We start from the raw sequence: 18,712 nt of genomic DNA, 5'->3' as shown, positions 1-18,712 counted from the left end.
ATCCTTTTATTAAAGGAAAAGTTTATCAAGTTTTTCACTTTTTTTTTTTGGTTAGATTATAGAAAGGCTAGTGTAGTTTCCTTTCCCCTGAAGTGGTTAATTTCCCACTTAACACAGGTTTTAACGGAAGAAAAGACCAGTCTTCAAAGGATGGCTCTGCTGATCATGAGGATGTACCGAAGATGCTTGCCATTTCCATGACAGTGAATAGCATCCCCTCACAGTCACTGAGCCCTCGGTGCCCACAAGGAATAGTGGCTGATACAAATTTAGGACGTGAGACTACAGACTCTTTCACCAATCTCTATTTCAAATAACTGAATGGAGAATTATAAATACATCAAAAGGGGTTGGCCTGAGTCTAAGTCCACTGATATTAACTTAGGAGTGGAGGTGAGCTGACATATAATTCTTTCATTTCATACAGGCTTTAAAAAACATGGATTATTTTTGTTTGTTTAGCTTGTCAGTCTTCTTTGTAATGACAGAATGAGAGGCTAAAGGACACTAAAATAAAAAAAATTCACCAATTCAAGAAATCATATTAAAGTGGAGTAAGTTATTTTTTACATTCTAAGGTGTTAATATTCTAGTATTTGTTGCATTTAATTACACTGTTTTAAATTATCTTATTTCACACAGATGTGGACCAGATGTCTTCAAAATATTTGTTCTTTTATTTATAATTCAGAATTTTAATTTATTTTCTATATCACAGAGAAGTAGTTATATATCAGCAATTGAATTTCTCATTTACCAACTAATTATGTAAAAATAAATCTGTAAATTGATAAAACTGAGATATAAAATATGAAAATTACATAATTTAAGAAATCTCATGAAAAATGACATCTGCAAACCTAAATATGTTAATTCACAATTCAGTCAATATTTTCAGTATCAAGAATTAAAACAAATGCATCTTCTGAATAACATTTAAAAATGGCATTTCTAATCTCATGCAATTGTAAATTCTTACAGGATTAGAATTCAGTAACAAGTTATTTTAAGCTCTATATTGCTCAGTTTGACTTACTGCATATTATAAAGCATGCAGTGGCAAAGTGCTCTTGTCTTTTTAAGATGATGTGGGTTACATACCTGTACCATGGGGAAGTTTCGGGATAGTTCTCATATACACACACTACTGCTGTAGGCAACAAAAAGACCCCAAACAGTTTGAGAGCAAAGAGTACACCACTTGCTACCTCCACCCATATCAATCAAATAGCTGCCACTTAATCTGTAATGTGTTCTTTTAGTTTGATTCTTTTGGAAATGCTTAGATGAAAAGAATGGAAACAATACAACATAATATATCTTAAAGAGGGAGTAACACTATAGGGACAGTTAGCCATTCAGTTTCTCTAAATTTTTTATTTTGAGTTCCAAAAATTTTGGCTATGGATCCCCAAGAGAGTATCTATTCTAAATATTTCCTGCTGGTGTTTTGTTTGTTTGTTTTATATTAAAGTAAATGTAGATGTGGTTTGGGGTTGGGAGAAGCTGTAGTTCTTAAAAGATTCCAATGTGCTTTCAAAGCGGCAGGCTTTATAAATCTATATTTTGAGTGTTTTTATAAGAGATAAATGCATTATAGTCCTACTGTATTTTTAAGATAATTTTTATTGGTGGACAAAAGCTTTCATATTCAATAGTCACTTTGCATAAGAACACAAAAGAGATTTGTATGAATCTCCTCCTTTTTTGATTACACTATAAGGACGAATGTAAGGTGAGATTTTTTTCTTACCCAAAATTATCCCTGAGAAAAAGAAGCATGTCATACTAGAGTTCTTATAAAGTTTCTCATAATACCAGGCACTCTCTCAATTATTTTGAATCCAGTTCTGTTTCGGGATGCTGCATTAACCGGAAACAGTGTCCACTGATGAGCATTCTGGATGAGCAGTGAATCCCTGGTGGTGAAAGAGGAAGCAAAGGACTTTGATACTGCACTGGGTTCGGGATTATTTGTGGGGACATAACCTAACAATTAAAAGAGTTGGAGGCTGTCAAAAACAAGTGATTGGTGGAGGCGGGCGAAAGGGGGAGGAGAGGTGATACCGATAATGTCAGCATTCAAATTGTTTAATAATAGTGGTTAAGAAGACCATGAGTAGTAAGCGGGTGTTTATAGTTTGGGAGATTTCCAGTGCTGGCATCATACAGTTTCACAAGTCTTGTACCTCACACCACTCAGACTGAATTCCAGATGACAGGGGATGGGGACATGCCCACTGCCTGAAAAGGTGGCACTTTTCTGAGGTCAAGAAGCCTTTGGAGGTGGTATTGGACTAAAACGGCTTGATGGACTATAAAGGGTAGTAAAAGAGCAATACTTCTAAAAATATGGTACATGCTTTGTGCTTTGAAGTATTATTTATGTATAAATTAGTAGATTACTTAACACAGGTAGACACACGGCTATTTCTTCTATGTCCCCTAGTCAATTTAGCTGGAAGTTTTTCTGAATTTTTCTCTTTAGAAAGTGGGAAATTGCCTAATATTTAGACAATTATTAAAGATGCACACAGATATTTAGCCACAGCCATACACCCAGGCATGGACATAGCAGTGGCAGAGCTCAGAATATTTTTGTCCAGAAAGGCACTCATTCCAGATACCCAATGGGCCACCCATGGATCTTATGCCAGCACCCGTGACACTAATGAACCCATTCAGCAGAATATGTGTCTGTCTTGATGTCCTTTCTAAGAAGTCTAATGTGAAACTCTCATGATTTTAGTAGAAAGCATTAAACATAAGATGAGTGACCCTGTCTGTCAATAGCTGTCAAGATTAAACACACATTCACAATATATTCAATTCCCTGGAGACGTACAGGCTCCCTAAACACTCTTCCGCTTCCATCCATTGCTGGTAGTAATGTAAATTGAAATGATATTTTAGAGGGCAATTCGGTAATGTACATAATTAAGTCTTAAAATCCATATAATTTTTGCCCCAGTAATTCCAATTTAGAAAAACTACCCTATGAAATAATTAAAGAGGTGCACAGAAAGTCAGCCAGAGTACTTTCGTAACAGCATTGTTTATCATGGTGGCTATCTCTAAACAACCCAATGAGATGATAAGGCTGTTAAGTAAAAGGGCAGTGACATAGTGTTTGTTATATGTTCTGTTTTATACGATGAATATATGTGCCTAGAAAAAAGTTTGGAATGAACTGTACTAAAATATTAACAAGGTTTATCTCTAAGCACTGCATTATACATGTTTCTTTTTTTCACATGCTTTCTATCATTTTTAACAAACTTTAAAAAATATAAATCATTTTAATATTTTAAGGACCACCTCTAACATTCTGCCGTAAAATGGTATTCACAGGATGTGTGCTTAGCTCTGTTAACATTTTCAGTGTTTACAGTAGCATAATTCCTCATTTCCTGTGACTCCTCTACATGACAGCTGCCCATTGAGCAAACCTGATTCATCATAAAATATTCTAGAAGGTGAATCAGGGTCCAAGCTTCCCCACAATCCCTACATTCTTGAGTCGTAAGAATGAAACAGTCTGGCTGGGACTCATTCTTCCTCAGCCCGACTATGGCAGCGGAGACCAGCATGGAAATATTTCAGGCTACTGGAAGCAGCAGATATAGCAGGAACAGCTTTTATTCCCAAATATTATTCAGAACATTTGAAAAGCATAAACTGTTTCCATGTGTTTTTTCTCCTATATCTGTTCTCTCTCTGTTGCTTTCCCATTTAGTTTTTTAGAGCTAAATTTCTTCCTAGTCCTCACTTAACATTCATTGAGTAAATATTTATTGAGGATTGCTAAGTTCGCCATACTCATCACTTACACTCAACGGTTCCCCGTTCCTATTTTCCCACACAACTTTACACTTATTGAATGCAATCTCTTTGATCGAGTTCCTTGCCTTGCCTGGGTAGAAACCTGGCTCCGTACAGATGCTGTAGCCTTGCTAGCAGCATGTCAATGCATTGAGAGCTCCATGAGGGAAAGATAAATGATGTCTGTTTTGTTCATTACTAAGCACCCAGTGGCTTGCCAAGTAGTGGCTGACACTACTTGTGTTCATCAATACCTGGTTCTTTTCCCATTTTCAGCACACAGATTGCACATTCATCCCCTTGAAGGAGAGGAGGCCACAGGACCAGTTCTGACCAATGGGTTGCAAGCCCACTGATGTGTGTCACTTCTAGTTGGAAACATCTAAGAGCAGTTCTGCATAGCTTTCTCTGCTGCAGGGATCCTTACAGAAGTCTTGTTTTAACCTAAGAAGGTTAGCTTCAGAGAATGAGGTGGTCTGGATTGCTACTTAGAGGAGAGGTGCCCCATAAAACTACCTAAACATGCAGCAGGCTTTGAGTTAGTGAGAGAAGTAAACTTTTGTTGTGTTTAAGCAACTGAGATTTTTTTTGGGGGGGGTCTTCATTATAGTAAGGCAATGTGGCCCATACTGACTAATACATTATCTAGGGCATAAAAGTAGCTGCTTTAAAATATCTGTTGAACAAATAAAGATGTCAGAAAAATGAATTATATTTATAGGTCCCCTACTATGTTCAAGATTCCATGTCAGGCACCTGATCCTAATATTACTTAAGCCTCTCAACCAAGGGTCATCCAAATAAATTATCTGTTTATCCAAGATCACACAGAAGAATTCAAGTCTGCATTTGAAATTATGTCTTATCACTCCGAAGTCATATTCTTTCTTCTATACAGCTTTTGACTTTTTTCTTTCAACATGTAATAATATAAAGAGTTGGTACCTACAGGCCATGGTTTAATTTCCAGACCATCAAGTATGAACATTCCTTAGGTTCTCATTATGGGAGGTTAAAACTCATTAGATAAGAGATAACAATAAGAATATGAAAAAGTAATATGGAATTATGATCTCTCCAATGCCATGGTTTCTAACTTCTTTATTTTTATAATACTCTGCTAACCTGCATTTTAATTCCTCATTATGAAGTTCTGCGTTACTTCCAAAATCAGCGATGTGTTCCTTACTCAAAAACATAAGACTTCTATTTACCCACCTGGGTTAGTTATTATGATCATTTATTTCTCCACTATCCTTTCTAGGGCCATAAACTTGTCAGTCTCCTCTCCATGCCTGACATAGCAATAATTTTGGTTTTCCTCCACATGTGTTGCTTCTGCTTCTAAATGGGGCTTCAAGTAGACTTTAGCCAATAGTCTTATTAACCACCAACTTCTCAACTTCCCTTCCCACCCCCATCAGTGCCTCTCTTTCTTGAACTCTATTAGCCCTCCCCACGATCATTTACTTACAGCTGACCAAGACTAAGGCTATCCACTCTGGCTTCTCTCATTCTTTTTATCTTTGATATTTGTGGCATTTTAATATTTTAGAAATTTAACCAATTTGTTCCACCCTTTCCTCTCACTCCAACACATTCAAGTTGCTAAGATGTTTTATGTTCATTGCTTTAGGGAAGGCATGGGAAAAAGCCCCTCCAAAAGAGGGACAGTATTCTTATTTGATTACAGAAGCAAAAACCTTTGTAGAAATGGTGAGGATTTCAGATAGGTACAAGTATTTAAGAAAAATGCCAGGAGACTATAGCATACCCCCTCCCACCCTGTGTCACTATTCATGTCTCGATAAGAAACATGAAGAACCGATGGAGGAGAGGTGAGAACAGAACTCTGAGAATCCCAGAGGCCATGCACTATGCTTCCTCGGTTAGAAGCCTGGAGAAGAACCAGAACTCCAGAGAGTAAACATCTGATTGTATGTACCTAGGCAGACAGTACTGAGGACATCTGTAAGAGATTCCAGAGATGTGGTAGGCATAAAAGTGGAACCACAATTTCTGTGAATGTCATGGAAGAATCCCAGAGCAGCAGGCAGACAGAACATGGGATCCCTCATCAGCGGCCTATGAGGAATGGGGACCAGGAAACTGGAAGACAGAAAGCCTGAACTTTCTAGCACCATATTGAAATGGTCCATTGCAGAGAAATTAAGTTACAGAAAAATAAAATTTTAATTTATGCATATCAGGGTTTGTGCCATTTACATATTCACATTCTCAACTTTCCTTTTAATAGCAGAGGGAGGGATGCCTTTCACAATTCAAAGTCTATTAGCGCTCCATATTTTCTACCTTGCTTCTCCGTGAGAGATCGGTGTTCTCATATTCAGTTTCCTTACTAAAGCCTGTTCCTACTCCACAATTTCTTCACTTATAAATTTGGCATTTTAAAGTTAATCCTTTTACCTGACCATATCTATTGACAACAACAGTTCCAATGATGTACTATTTCTAGGTGAGTTTTAACAGCTCACTTCATCTTAGAACAGTAGCTATGTCCCTCTTTTCTTATCTCCTATGTTTTCTCTACTGTGCCCCCATTCTCCCATTTGTCCATTCTCTTGGATGAGAGTACTCTCAACAACACCAATCCCCACCCCTGCACCATTCACTCTCACGTATTTTATGGTTTCTCCAAGTTTGGACATCATTGTCTACACTCAACTTTCTTAGAAGGATCCTTGCTTGGTTTCCAAGTAGTGTATTCAAACTGTAATCCAATGACTTCCTCCCCAGTTAAATCTTCCCACTTATTCCATCAGAAGGCCACCCAGAAAAACCATAGTCAACAAATTATTTTTCCCCATTAGGTATCATAATATGATTTCTTTTTAAATCCCCCCATTGCTAAAACTCAGACCCCCCAGGCTGATTCTCTTCAACAATGATTTCTACTCTCCCTGGACACTGTCCACAGTAATTTCATTCAGCTGTCTGACTTGCCAATGAGCTCGCTTCCTCTGCAACTCTGGCCAGGAAGCTGCAGACATCCATGCCTGAGAGAACTGGTCGGCCATGAAGTATCTTAATCAAGATGAATTGGGTCTTCCCCACCCTTGAGATGTTACTTCAGCAGCAGCCACCATTCCACATATTTTAAACCATAATAATGTAATTACTTCCTCTCAGATCTGGGAGGTTCTTTGAAAACTCTTTCCTCTCCCCAGTGCATTACTGTCTTTCCATTTCCCTCTGTAATAATCTCCCTGTTGACTGTGGTGATTGGGGCTGTAATTTGCAACCAACTAATCATTTAGATTTTCTTTCGGATTATATTATTTCCCTCCAAGGGATATATAGAAATACATTCAAAACTGCTTGCTAGTTATCCCGAGAGCTACCCCTCTAGAAAACTAGGAAACTCTCTGCTGTCCCTGAGAACTGTTGCATCTTCAGAGAGGAATATGTGTAATTCTTGTTGCCTGTTTTACGCTCACTGCCAGGAAGCTTATATTCAGGTTTTAAAGTGCTCAATTTCAGCAAGTATCAGATGAAAATAACAGCAGTGAAAAATACAAGAACAACAACAACAAAAACCTAACTGGAAGGGGTCAATAGTAGACAGGATATTTCAGACAGTAGAATCAGTGATCATGAGATCGGATTTATCCAACATGAACAACAGAGAGAAACATAGAAAACAATAAAAAATGGAAAAGAACTGAACCTCAGGGACCGGTGGGACAAGAACAGAAGAACCAACATTTGCATCATCAGAGCCTCAAAATGGACTCTGTATTTTTTTTTACAAATGCATGTGAATGTACAATTATTTCAATAGAAATTTCAAATGTGAAAAAAGCACACCCATTGTAATACAATACAAATAATTATATATATATATATATATATATATATATATATTATATATATTTCTACTACTCTTCAGATGATACCATTACTAACAACTGTCTGGTGAATAGAATTCTTGACCTATTTCTATGCCTATGCAAACATATATTTGTGTGAGTGCATTTTTACACAAACCTGCCTTACTTTATAAACAGGAGATCAGTATCAGTCATTCCACACATTCCATTTTCAGTAAATATGTAACAGACATGTTTTTCTTTATTGATTAAGGTATTACATATGTGTCTTTATCCCCCCCCATTGCCCTCCCACCCCCCACTCATGCCCTCACCCCCTGGTGTCTGTGTCCATTGGTTAGGCTTATATGCATGCCTACAAGTCCTTTGGTTGATCTCTCCCCCTTACCCCCATGCTCCCCTACCTTCCCTCTGAGGTTTGACGGTCTGATTGATGCTTCTCTGTCTCTGGATCTGTTTTTGTTCATCAGTTTATGTTGTTCATTATATTCCACAAATGAGTGAGATCATGTGATATTTATCTTTCTCTGACTAGCTTATTTCACTTAGCATAATGCTCTCCAGTTCCATCCATACTGTGGCAAATGGCAAGAATTCCTTCTTTTTTACCGCAGCATAGTATTCTATTGTGTAGATATACCACAGTTTTTTAATCCACTCTTCTGCTGATGGGCACTTAAGCTGTTTCCAAATCTTAGCTATGGTACATTGTGCTGCTATGAACATAGGGGTGCATATATCCTTTCTGATTGATGTTTCTAGTTTCTTGGAATATATCCCTAGAAGGGGGATCATTGAGTCAAATGGGAGCTCCATTTTTAGACATTTATGCATATCAGTGCATAGAGGTATTTCATTTTAAATGGTTACATAATATTTCACAATTTTAAAGTAAATTCTCCTACTAATGGACATTTGTGTCTAATTTTTTGGTGTTTCAAACAATACTAAAATTGACATCTAGTTCTCTTTATAACATTAAAATTTCTCTTTTGTAGAATTATTTTTTTCTATTTATCTTTATTGTTGAAAGTATTACAGCTCTCCCCTTTCCCCCCTCCATTGACCCCCTCCAACCTGCTCCCACTCCCTCCCAGGCCTTGATGGGTTATGCATATATGCATATAAGTTCTTTGGTTAATCTCTTCCCACCTCTCCCCCCTTCCCTCTTAAATTTGTCAGTCTGTTGCATGCTTCAATGTCTCTGGATCTATTTAAAATTTCTCTTTTGTAGAATACTTAGTCCATTCTTGTTTTTCTTCCTATCCAGCAAATATAGCCAGTTCAAATCTCTATCCAAAGCCCTTTCCCCTCTTCCTACAATATGAACCTTCCTTTTGGAACTATCCTGTTTTCAAAATTGTACATACTCACTTCTGCTATAATTTGCACCACAAGGGAAAAGCTCATGCCTCTTCTTACCCTGTATTCCCCATGTCTAGAACAGGCCTGACACATAGCTTAAAAAGTTATTAAATCGAGTTGACTCCAAACCTACATCATTTCCCATGAATCTAATCTTTTTATTCCCACTTACTGTCGATTATTATCTTTATAACTAGATGAATATACAGAAGGTTATCTTGGTTCTTCCAATGACAACTCATCTATAATACTTAAAACTAAACTGATGCCTTCATCAAATATGACACTAATGGCCAAGTTCCTCCCTGGTGACCACATGTCCTTATTTGCTCACTATTCCAGGATCTCAAGCCCAACATGGAGGCTCCTTCCAAATTTGTCCTGCCAATCAACTTATTACCAACCTTGCTATTTCATCCAATAGAAGTAATTTAATATTTGCTTGATAAAGTCCATTTTTATAGTACAACTAGAAGCCTAGTACATGAGATTTATGCACTAGGGCGGGGTCCCTCAGTCCAGCCTGTGCCTTCTCGCAGTCTGGGACCCCTTGGGGGATGTTCGCCTGCCAGGGATCAGGCCTAAGCTGGCAGTCAGACATCCCTCTTGCAGTCCGGGGCTCTCTCAGTCTGATACCCCTTGCTCCTTACTTCCCACCTGCAGTGGAGGTGGGAGAGGCCCTGCCACCACCAGCCGTGAGCCCGGCTTCTGTGGGAGTGCACTGGTCACCAGGGGGCAGCTCCTGCATTGGGTATCTGCCCCCTGGTGGTCAGTGCACATCATAGTGACCGGTCATTAGGCCGGTTGGTCGATTTGCATATTACACTTTTATTATATAGGATGTTATCACTTCATACATTGACAACACCACTGAGCTTCACTCCTCCTCTGTCACTTCAGTTTCCAAAACACTGTTACATTATCCTCTTCAACATGATTTTCCTTATATATCTCTTCTTTGAAATGTCATTAACCTGAAACCATTAAATAGAAATTAATGCTCCCTATGCAACATTCAATATTTCCATCAATCATTCACCCCTACCAGTCCTCCAAATGAGTGTCGATTCATTCATTCTCAGCCTCTCCCTTTCTCTCTGCTGTTTCCAATCCACAGTTCTAGTGCCTACAATCATGGAGCCAGGACCACATCTTCCTCTCCACGAGGTCCCTGTGTGTCCACTGTCTCCTTCACTGACTCTGAATTTATTGCCCCTGGCAACCATCCTTGAGATGCCCCATCTCACTCTGAGCCACTACTACACCACATCCTGAAGCTGCTGCTGATGTCATCAGCATGCTCTACATTACTTCTTATTTACTTGTGCTGTCCCCCTTACAATCAGTCTGAAAGCTCTACAATATCAGAGAAACCCTTTGACTCCAGAAGTTGGTGGACACTCAAAATATGACTTTGGAATGAGTGAATGATGGTCCCCTTATGGCCAAACAGTGACAGTTATATATCTAAAACTATGGTAGAATACATCTATGAAATGACATGAACGATCATGTTTTTTTTTTTCTTTTTTAATAGAGAATTAAACATGGTCTGCATGATTAGATGCCTTTCATTGAAATGGATTTTTCAATTCTTAATAACAGGTTTTCATATTCAGTTGTGGGCATTTTGTCACATCTAGAAATGACAAGGACTTCAATCATATGGGAAAGAATCATAATTCGAAGAAGAAAAAATTCATCCGAAAACTTCCTTTTGATTTAAAAAATGTTAAAAATAGAAATGGACAGAGTGATTCAGAAAAATTCTCTCCAATGGGCGGGGGGGGGGGGGGGGGGGGGGGAGGGCGGCGGGATGCTGCAATTCTGTCCATTTTACATTGTCTGTCTTGTTTCTAGACCTGACTGAGACTGCCATGTTTGTTGGCTGACAGAGATCTCCCAGAAGAGACAGTCTCCTTAGTCAGCAGCAGCTGCTGAGCACACCAGATTGCCATGGTGATGGCTGGGAAAGGAGGAACGCAATATGGGATGTCTGTTCTAGAAAGACCTGCTCAAAATGATGTGTTCTCGTTGTCACATATGTTGCCTTTTTTTCACTTTATAAACAGTATTAATTATATGTTTCTTCTCTTCTACTACATTCATACAAATGGAATAAATCTCTATTATCCTACTTAATCCTTTTCACAATACTATATAAAAAAATTCAGTCCCAACTCTTGTAACTCCAGCCTTTTCTTGTTTATTATTTAAAGTTATTAAGACCTACTCACATTAGCTACCAAAGATAGACTAATTATTCATAGGGAAAAGAGTAAAAGATTCCGAAGATTGTAATAACATCACATGCTATGAATTTATTTTAAGAAAAGGTTCTCCAGAATGAGAAGCCTCTGGAACCAGAGTCTTAATTAAATATGCTTACTGCCAGTTGGTTAGGTATCAGAACAATTTATTTCTGGTAAAGAATGAGTAATAAAAGATAGTCAACTATATTATACTAGAGGCCCGGTGCACAAAAATTTGTGCACTGGGGGGGGGGGGGGGTTCCCCAGCCCGGCCTGTGCCCTCTCCCAGTCTGGGACCCTTTGGGAGATAACAACCTGCTGGCTTAGGCCTGCTCCCGGGTGGCAGAGGGCAGGCCCAATCCCTAGGTGCAGCCCCTGGTCAGGCTCAGAGCAGGGCTGATTGGGGAGTTGGGGTGCCGCCCCGTCATGCACAGAGCAGGGCGGATTGGGAGGTTGCGATGCCACCCTCAGTCACACTCAGGGTAGGGCCGATTGGGGGGTTGGGGCACCGCCCCCTGTCACACTCAAGGCAGGGTCGATGGGGAGGTTGCGGCGCCAGCCCCTGTCACGCACAGAGCAGGGCCGATCAGGGGGTTGGGGCGCTGCCCCCTGTCACTCACAGAGCAGGACCCATCAGGGGGGTTGGGGCTCCGTACCCTGTCACACACAGAGCAGGGTCAATCAGGGGGTTGGGGAGCTCCCCCCTGTCATGCACAGAGTAGGGCCGATAGGGGAGTTGGGGCACCGCCCCCTGTCACACACAGAGCAGGGCAGATCAGAGTTTTGGGGCACTGCACCCTGTCACACTCAGGGCAGGGCCAATGGGGAGGTTATGGCTCTACCCTGTCACACACAGAGCAGGGCCCATGGCGGGGGGCGGGGTGTTGGGGCGCCGCACCCTGTCACACACAGAGCAGGGCCGATCAGGGGGTTGGGGTGCTGCACCCTGTCACACTCAGGGCAGGGCCAATGGGGAGGTTATGGCTCTACCCTGTCACACACAGAGCAAGGCCCGTGGAGGGGGGTTGGGGCGCCACCCTCTATCACCCAGAGAGCAGGGTTGATCAGGGGGTTGGGGCGCCGCCACTGTCACACTCAGGGCAGGGCCGATGGAGAGGTTATGGCTCTACCCTGTCACACACAGAGCAGGGCCCGTGGCGGGGGGGTGTTGGGGCGCCGTACCCTGTCACACACAGAGCAGGGCCGACCAGGGGGTTGGTGCGCCGCACCCTGTCAAACACAGAGCCGCAGGGCGATCAGGGGATTGGGGAGCTCCCCCCTATCAGGCACAGAGCAGGGCTGATCAGGGGGTTGGGGCGCCTTCCCCTGTCATGAACAGAGCAGGGCGGATAGGGAGGTTGTGGCCCCGCCCCCTGTCACACACAGAGCTGCAGGGCGATCAGGGGGTTGGGGAGCTCCCCCCTATCAGGCACAGAGCAGGGCTGATCAGGGGGTTTGGGCGCTGCCCCCTGCCACGCTAATCCCGGTGCCAGGAGCTTCGCTGCTCCGCTGATCCCAGTGCTGGGAGGCATATTACCCTTTTACTATATAGGATAGAGGCCTGGTGCACGGGTAGGGGCTGGCTGGTTTGCCCTGAAGGGTGTCCTAGATCAGGGTGGGGGTCCCCACTGGGGTGCCTGGCCAGGCTGGGTGAGGGGGCTGAGGGCTGTTTTCCGGAAGCGGGTGACTGAAGCTCCCAAAGGCTCCTTTTTTTTCTTTTTCTTTTTTTTTTTTATTCTGGGCCATCTTTAGCTCTGAGGCCTCGCTGCTGAAAACATCGATACAATGTTGCGGTCCGGCTGACTGAAAGCCGGTTTCTGGGGTTTTGTTTAGTTTCTATATTTGCAACATAGTACATAGTTGCATAGAGTTGCAGCTGAGAGGCCGGCAAGTCAGGCGGGGAACGTTGGAGTCCGCCGTCACTGGAGCAAGCAAGCCTCCCTGCTTGCTTCAGTGCATGGCTGCCAGCCACCATCTTGGCTGACAGTTAATTTGCATAAGGATATGCTGATTAGCCAATGGGAAGGATAGCGGTCGTATGCTAATTACCATGTTTCTCTTTTATTAGTGTAGATAGTGTAATTGGTGAGAGATTATTTTGATTCACTGGTTTGCTTCAGAAATGTATGTAAACCTCCTCAAAAGAAAAGAAGATGCCTATTTTTTAAAAAAATTAATCCTCACCCAAGGATATTTTTCCATTGATTTTTGGAGAGAGTGGAAAGGAGGGAGACAGACAGAGAGAAACATCGTGATATGAGAGAGACACATTGATTGTTTGTTTCCCGCATGCACCCCAACCAGGGCCGGATCCTCTATCCACTGAGCCAAACTGGCTAGGGCAGAAGATGCTTATTGAAAACTAATAATCAATTCATTTATGGCTGTAGTTCTCAAGGCGAGTTTTATCAGAATAAATGAAGCAAAGGAGCTTACATGGACAACAGAGCCTAGTGAAAAGAGGGTTAAAATCCTAGTTCTGATATTTAGTGACTGTAATCCAGAGCAAACTACCAAACCAGTCTGAGATTTAATTTCCTCATCTGTAACCATCTGGCTAATAACACTCAGTTCAAAGAGCCATTGAGGGGATTAAGTAAGATGATGAATATGAAACAATTTGTAGTGCTTGGCAAACAGAAAATTTGTAACAGAGGATGGCTGTTATTATTATTGTTATAATTGTTATTAGAATCACTGTTTTATTTCTCATTTATAGAAATGGAAATTTAAGAATATTCTAGTGAGTTTACTAGCCACCATCACTGGACAAAAAATAAGGTTTGCTATACTTTACAATCAGTTACGGTAAGCAGAATATGCCATGGTGCAGCCTCTCATGTTTACCTCAACAATGATAAATAAAGGCATCTAAAGTAGCAACTATAACATATGCAAATAACATAATAAGCATTCACTATATGGTGGCTGATTTTCATGACATATAGTTAAAATAAGGTTTGAAGTAGACTGTGCTTATGTATACAGGCACATCTGTAACTGAATTATCCTTTTCAGCACTGTATCCTAATCCTCTCAAATGCCACAGTCAGCCTAGTCACCCTCACATCAATAATCAATCCTGGGACCAACTGCTCACCACCACCCAAATATGTCTTTCCTTTCTGGATATAGTTCAGATACTCATCTTTTCTTCCCAGGACTAATATAACATCATTCCAAATCCCCTTCTTATAATAATTACAACTGAAGGTGGGGAGTCCCCCCAACAGGAGGACTAGAAATAGAATATAAATGTAGTCTTCCACGGCAAACACATCAGCAACCATGAACCACATGAGAGGTGGAAAGCTGCCCCAATGATGAAGTTCACGCAATTGTATAGGTGGGAGAGGAAGGAGGATTCTCAGAGAGAGCGGACGGACAAGGGGGCGCTTCCCCAAGGTGAAAGGCGTGCCTGAGTGCAAGGCCAAAAATCCTTCCTTGCAAACATCCACGGGGCTTGTGTGTTGGAGATGCTCAGTTCTCGTGTGCCTGGTCAGTCTTGGGAAGCAGAGGATAAACTGCTAAGAAAGAGATCAGACAGAGAAGGCATTTCTGTAAGAAGTTGTCTGTTTGATAAACATCTTTTATGGGAGGATTACAGGAGTACATTGGCTGGTGCACATGAAATATTTTTTTCTGGTTACATAATTCATTAATTTTCATGAATCAGAATGACACTGGAAGTTGAGTTTCCCATAAACATCCCAAAATCAAGGTAACCTTTTAAAAAAGGTAAACATTAAAAAAAAATTCTGTTTCTTCTGTTTTAGACTCAAAGTTCATGGCAATCAATATTTGTATTTTTAAAAAATGGAATCTGTATAATACTTTCTAAATGAGAACTTACCCTAAGATTCAGTATTACATGTATATTAACTTATGACACTACTAAAGGCCCAGGGCATGAATTCGTGAACCCTGAAACTGTGAGCTGTGAGGCTGTGGTAGGCACAGGGGCAGGTCTTGGCCCATCCTCTGCATCCCGACCCAGCACCTCCCACCATGGCCCCTGGTACCCTGTCTGCCGGAAGCCCCGCTCCTGCCACCACCAGTCCCACACACTGATGGCCCTGGTCCGGCTCGCACCCGCTAAAGGCGTGGAGCAATTCGGGCCAGCATCAGCAGCGGTGCGAACGGGGCCAGCACCATCAGCAGGTGTGAGCTGCAGCTGCTGCCCTGATTGCCCCGCAGGAGCAGGGGAGGTGGAGAAGTCCTCAGGGGCAATCAGGCCGACAGCCGCCGCTCGCATCCACTGATGGTGCGAAGTGATCGGGACCGGCGCCGGGCACCGGCAGTGGGTGTGAGCGGCAGCTCTGGCACCAGCTGTGGGTGCAAGTGGGGCCAGTGCTGGCAGTGGGTATGAGGGGTGGCTCCAGCACCAGCAGCGGGTGTGAGCAGGGCCATTGCCGGCAGTGGGTGCAAGAGGCGGCTGCTGGCCCCAATCTCCCCTCAGAAGCAGGGGGAGTTGGAGAAGCCCTGAGGGGCGACTGGGGCCAGCAGCCACTGTTTTCACCCGCTGAGGGCACTGAGCAATCAGGGCCGGCGCTGGGGCACCAGCAGTGGATGTGTGTGGGGCCGGGGCCAGCAGCAGGTGCAAGCACTGGATGGGACTGCGGCATGCAGGAGCAAAGAATTTTCAGTAACCACCAGGGGCTTACTCCAATGACAGTGACTGGCACCCCGACTTTGTCTGGCGCCCCTGCTCATCTGCTCAACCATCCTGCTGTGGCCAACGCCCCCCATGTTCCGCACACGCCCCCTCTTGGTCAGTCCACGTCATAGTGACCAGTTGTTCCGCTGTTCAGTCTATTTGCATGTTAGCCTTTTATTATATAGGATTTTCATCAGGAAAAAGTCTATACATATCCTAGATAACAGTGTGTATCTGATGAGCAGAAGCAAAGAATTGCTTTCACTTTTCGGTATAGTTTCTTGAATACTTATCCCAATTTTGTTTTATATTCTTATATTTCTAATACTTTTCAACAGTTATTTAAATGTATATATTAGTACATTCTAGATTTGGAAGTATTAAAATGAGGTACAGTTTCAATCATTTAGTTCTAAGAAAGAAATGAGTGGTTTAATACCTTTGTTGCAGTTATAGGAGAGAGAGATAGGTAATAAATGCCTCTTATTGTTTCCACCTGTGCACTGGGTTCTCAATATAAAATGCTGGAGGAGAGGCCATACCGGGTCTCTACTTGAGTAGCAATCACCTTGAGAAAGGGTGCCAGGTAGACATTCACTGTTGGCTGGCCCTTAAAGTAAGAATTTCATCTGCAACAGGTTAAGCTTTTTTGTTTTGTTTTTATTTTTTTTTATTTTTTTTTAATATATTTTATTGATTTTTTACAGAGAGGAAGGGAGAGAGATAGAGAGTTAGAAACATCGATGAGAGAGAAACATCGATCAGCTGCCTCCTGCACATCTCCTACTGGGGATGTGCCCGCAACCCAGTTACATGCCCTTGACCGGAATCGAACCTGGGACCCTTCAGTCCGCAGGCCGACGCTCTATCCACTGAGCCAAACCGGTTTCGGCTTGTTTTTAATCCTCACTTGAGGATATGCCTAGAGAAAGGAAGCATGGGGGTGGGGGGAAGAGAGTGAGAGAGAGAGAGAGAGAAACATTGACCTGTTGTCTTTCGTTCATGCTCCAACCGGGGATTAAACCCAACCCAGGTACATGCCCTTGACCAGGAATCAAACCAGCGACTCTTTGGTCCCCAGGCAGACGCTCTAACCACTGATCGACCCGGCCAGGGCCAGCGAGGCTAAACTTTTAAGTGGCCTCCCAAACCAGAGATTTCTAGGACCTCATTTAGGGCTGGGGAACACAAGCTGCCCCCCCCCCCCCCACAACTTCGCTCCAGCCCCGGTGCAGCCCCAAACATGGGGGAGCACGTCCGCCAGACTCTGCGCCTCAATGTCAGTTACAAAGGGAACGGGGAAGAGCAGCCCTCCAGCTCCCAGGTGCCCTGAGAACAGGCGCGCAGTCAGCTTGGGTCGGTGATCTTTCTGGCAACTTCTGTGGCTCAGGAACCGAGGAGTAATGTATCTAACAGGGCCCCCTTTCAATTAGCCTCACTTCCTCAGCGAAGCGTTGCCTGCCGTTTCCAGGCAGAATTAGTTGCTTCCTCTTTTGGGTTTTCACTTATTATGTTGAACTGCAATTATCTGAGAGCTCTCGGAGGCAGGGTCTCCAAAGAAGCCCTATCAATACATGTGTAGAAGATAATATTTGAAGTATTAATCAATGTGCTTAATGGACTTCCTCCCTTGGTGTTTCTTGCTTTGCAAATCCACTCCTCCCCCCGCATTGGGGGCAAGGATAGTCTGTACTCTCTTGCCCTGAAGGTAAGGTTATTAAACAGAAATGCAAAAAGGCCAACAAATAGTTAATTCTTGATTTTACAATACAATTCCAACATGAGGTCTCCACAGCAGTTTTGGAGAATAATCCTAAATTGGTTTTTTGCAACACCCTCTCTACCCACCACCTCCCTTCTCCCCCATCCTCCTGCCAAAAAAAAAAAAAAAAAAAAAAAAGAAAAGAAAAATCTGTGTGCTGAGGGAGGCAAGTGGGAGAGGCTAGAGATCCTCAGAGGAGGATGTCCAAGGCTGGAAACTGGGAGAAACCAGCAGGAGAGAGCCCGTTAGATGGGAGAATGACCCTGCTCTTTGGCTTTTCTCCCAGAACCCAGGGGGGCAGAGCACTTCGGGGCTCCTGAGGGCAGCATGGGCCCAGGGGTCAGGGAGGGCTGAAAGCAAGTTTGCTGCGTTTGCTGAGATTCCGAACAGCATGGGAGAGCGAGCAAACTCTCAAAGGCCCCGAGTGAGAGGCGGCTACCTGACAGCCAGCATGCGGTGGCATCCCATGACGCGGGGGGGGCCCGCACTGGCCTGAACACAGCAGTATCAACAGATGGCAAAACTGAGCACCATGCCACAGCTCTGTGAGGTGATCACCAAGAGCCAGGCAGGACGATACTCTTTTCAGAGGATGCCAACGTGGCCATGTGCCAACTGAGACCAAGCCGTCTCCCCTGATGCTCCATTGCACCCTCCGAACTGAAATGCTACTCAATGGATAAATAGGGAGAACTTAAAATCTGAATAATCGGGAACTCCCTGAAGGAATCCCGGGGTAAATGAGGTGAGTTATGGAGAAACAAAGATGAATAATAATGTCAAAAACTTACCCAGTGCTTACATGGGCCAGGGACTGTCCTAAGGTCACGGGGGATGGATTGAGTCACTTCATTCCCACAACTCGGTGAGGTGCGTACCTAGCACTCTCCCACTTAATTTACAGACGAGGAAACTGAAACTTAGCAAAGTTAAGTAACTTGCCCAGGTTGCCGACTGGCCAGCGGGAAGGGCCAGACGCGGTGTTCAGTCCAGGCAGGCTGGC

The 18,712-nt window shown here is 43.0% G+C and overlaps 1 protein-coding gene across 9 annotated transcripts in view; it reads right to left on the bottom strand.

Moving 5' to 3' along the window:
* GTDC1 (glycosyltransferase like domain containing 1) overlaps window positions 1-18,712 on the bottom strand; it is a 368,964-nt gene that overhangs the window by 26,308 nt on the left and 323,944 nt on the right. The gene's annotated exons all lie outside the window — the stretch shown is intronic.

This window comes from Myotis yumanensis, unplaced genomic scaffold (genome assembly GCF_028538775.1).
Source record: "Myotis yumanensis isolate MYYU_CA2020_CCGP unplaced genomic scaffold, mMyoYum1.0.hap1 SCAF_8, whole genome shotgun sequence".
NCBI lineage: Eukaryota > Metazoa > Chordata > Mammalia > Chiroptera > Vespertilionidae > Myotis > Myotis yumanensis.
The sequence above is the reverse complement of the archived record's forward strand: the minus strand, read 5'-3'. Positions and strand labels throughout refer to the sequence as shown.